The sequence below is a fragment of the Adiantum capillus-veneris genome, chromosome 5, assembly GCF_014529385.1.
Source record: "Adiantum capillus-veneris isolate H3 chromosome 5, ASM1452938v2, whole genome shotgun sequence".
Classification (NCBI taxonomy): Eukaryota; Viridiplantae; Streptophyta; class Polypodiopsida; order Polypodiales; family Pteridaceae; genus Adiantum; species Adiantum capillus-veneris.
In genome coordinates, this window is record NC_140935.1 from 29,345,558 (window position 1) to 29,348,485 (window position 2,928).

A 2,928-nucleotide genomic window follows, 5' to 3' on the forward strand; every position below is an offset into this window, starting at 1 on the left:
CGGACAGATGGCCTCCCCATTTCTCTGTGTGTGGTATCTACGCCATTTGATCCTACCCTTCCACTTAACCAATGCATTACAAAATGCCCTCCTCGACTCAACCGAGACAACCATTGCACAGGCCTCGGTGCCCCTTGCATGTTATGACTCCACAAACCACACAGTAGAGAGAGATTGTGGACAAAGTTGTATTGCAAGTGCTCCCAGTCTACTGAGACAGAGAGAGAGAGAGAGAGAGAGAGGGAGGGAGAGGGAGAGGGAGAGAGAGAGAGAGAGAGAGAATGATTCTTTCCCTCTCATGCTGTCTGCGGACTCTGGTCCCACCTCTTTGACTCAGCCATCGCACTTGCCTCGCGCGTTGCATGCTAGGTACGACTCCATAAACCACAATTAGATAGAGACATGGCATAGTCATATCGCACTGCCTCCCCGCGGCTGTGAGAGAGAGAGAGAGAGAGAGAGAGAGAGAGAGAGAGAGAGAGAGAGAGAGAGAGAGAGAGATCAGCAGCACCTATGCTCCGACGCTCTGTTGAAGCTAATTTTCAGGTCGTTGTCGGGGCTCTCATGCAAGTAGGCGCGTGCTCTCTCCACACCAAGCCTTGAGGAGATAATTTTTTCAAAAGGGCAGATTCAGTGTTCATGTTGGCACATGTATTCAAGGGATATGGATGACGTGGCTCCAGATTTCACATTACCTGTCCATGAGGTGGTTTTATGACGGTTCAATATGCCATTGCAGCCTAGTACAAATTGTGGGCGCCCATATCTTGTGGATTCTTAACTCATAACCACACACGGTCAACTGGCAGCCATTTTCTATGGAAGGGGCCTTTCAGCTTTATTGATTCTTTAATGCTATCAAACAGCTATGCCTCAAGCAGCAGGCTTGAAGATAGAGCAAAGGTTCGAGCTCTAATGGAAGCTAGGGGCTTGAAAAAGAGCCCGGATTGAGTCGAATTGAGATTCAAGGTCAGCTGAACACTTCTCTTGTTGATGACAAGTCACATCTAGGGAATAAATGGATTGATGAAGGATGTAGGTTATGTGGTAGATTTGCGTTGTGTTTTGCGTGCTATACCGGAGACAGTGAAGGAACATTTTCTTTAGCCGCAAAATATTTTGCCTATATCTATACGCACGAGAATATCCTATAGGAGAATCGAGATGATTATGGTTATTTTTGGAAGTTCATGTCATAAACTCTAATACCTAACTAGCGCAAATGGTTTTTTTATATTAAATTGATCATTTAATGTGGAAGAATAAACGGGAAAAAGAGTTAGAATAGAGACATGTGCTTCTAGACCTATCTCAACAGGGGACCAAAAGGAGAGATGGCTGCATCTCAATAGGGGTCCAAAAGGAGACGGTCTACCAAAGAGCAACGTGCAATAAGTGCTTCTAGACTTATCTCAACAGGGGACCAAGAGGAGAGATGGTTACATCTCAATACGGGTCCAAAAGGAAGTAGTCTATCAAAGAGCAACGTGCATCTAATGGAGCTTAAAAGACCTTATGGTTAGCTTCATTAAAGACCTCCAATAGTTAGTGTTAAAAGTCCTTTGACCTTAGGCAAGCTAGGGTTAAGCTTGAGGTGGGAACCCGACCTAAGCTTGAGGTGCTTGTCGTGCTTGATGACTAAGGTGCTTGTCGTGCTTGATGACTAAGGTGCTTGAGGTGCTTGTCATACTTAATGAGAAAGGTGCTTGAGAAGCTTCCCATGCATGGGGGGTAAGGTGCTTGAGTCAAAAAGAGACCCTACAAACTTAATGAGGAAGGTGCTTGAGAAGCTTCCCATGTTGGGAGGGGGGTAAGGTGCTTGAGTCAAAAAGAGACCCTACCAAGGAGGGGGAAAGTCCCAAAGTTAGGGGAATCTTTGCTTAACCTCCCACTCACCCAAAGGGCACCCCTTTTCTCAAGGGGCACATGAGACACATGACAGACTCTCCCTATACTTAGCCACATGGTGTGCTTGAATGCTATTGGTTGGGCTAAAGAGGGGTCCAATGAGCTTCTAGTTCCATCCAACAAATATCTAAATATTTTCAAACTCTCTCTCTCTCTCTCTCAGGGGTAAGGTGGACACTTCATGGGGGGTAAGGTGCTTGAGTCAAAAAGAGACCCTACAAACTTAATGAGGAAGGTACTTGAGAAGCTTCCCATGCATGGGGGGTAACGTGCTTGAGTCAAAAAGAGACCTACAAAGGAGGGGGAAAGTCCCAAATTTAGGAGAATCTTTGACTTAACCTCCTACTCACCCAAAGGGCACCCCTTTTTCTCAAGGGGCACATGGGACACATGACAGACTCTCCATATACTTAGCCACATGGTGTGCTTGAATGCTATGGTTGGGCTAAAGAGGGGTCCAATGAGCTTCTAGTTTCATCCAACAAATATGTAGATATTCTCTAAACTCTCTCTCTCTTGCAAAAGTATTGTTCATGCCAAGTTAACTAAGTACGATATTTATGTTGCTACCATCAACTAAGTTCACCCGCTATGCTCACAAAGTAATCTCACGAAAGTGCTTAAATATCTAATTCCTAATTCCATTACTCTCAAAGTTCATAGGCCATTTCCATTACATTCAAGTCTTTAACTCTCAACATTGCTCGTTTCACCACTATTTAATCTCCATTAGTAGTAGGCCTCGTGATTTTATCACTTTTTCTCCCAGCGCTATGGTAAAATCAGCCTAGAAGAGGCTTTGCTTCATGCCGAGCGGATTGAGCAAGAAGTGTTTGTAGCTGCATCTGAACATGCAGATTTAGAGAGTACCCTGCAAAGTCGAGCAATCCGTCGTCCACCTCTTGAGTCTTGCTCATCATCCCACCGACTTGCGAGCTTTGCACACTACAGGTCCCCACCATGGTCTCTAAGTTTTGTGTATTGAGCATGCCTTATAACATATACATATTTCTGATTTAT

The 2,928-nt window shown here is 44.9% G+C and overlaps 1 pseudogene; it reads left to right on the forward strand.

The window, feature by feature from the left end:
- Positions 1-513: 513 nt before the first annotated feature.
- LOC147457068 (uncharacterized) lies at positions 514-1,107 on the forward strand (annotated as a pseudogene).
- Positions 1,108-2,928: the final 1,821 nt, after the last annotated feature.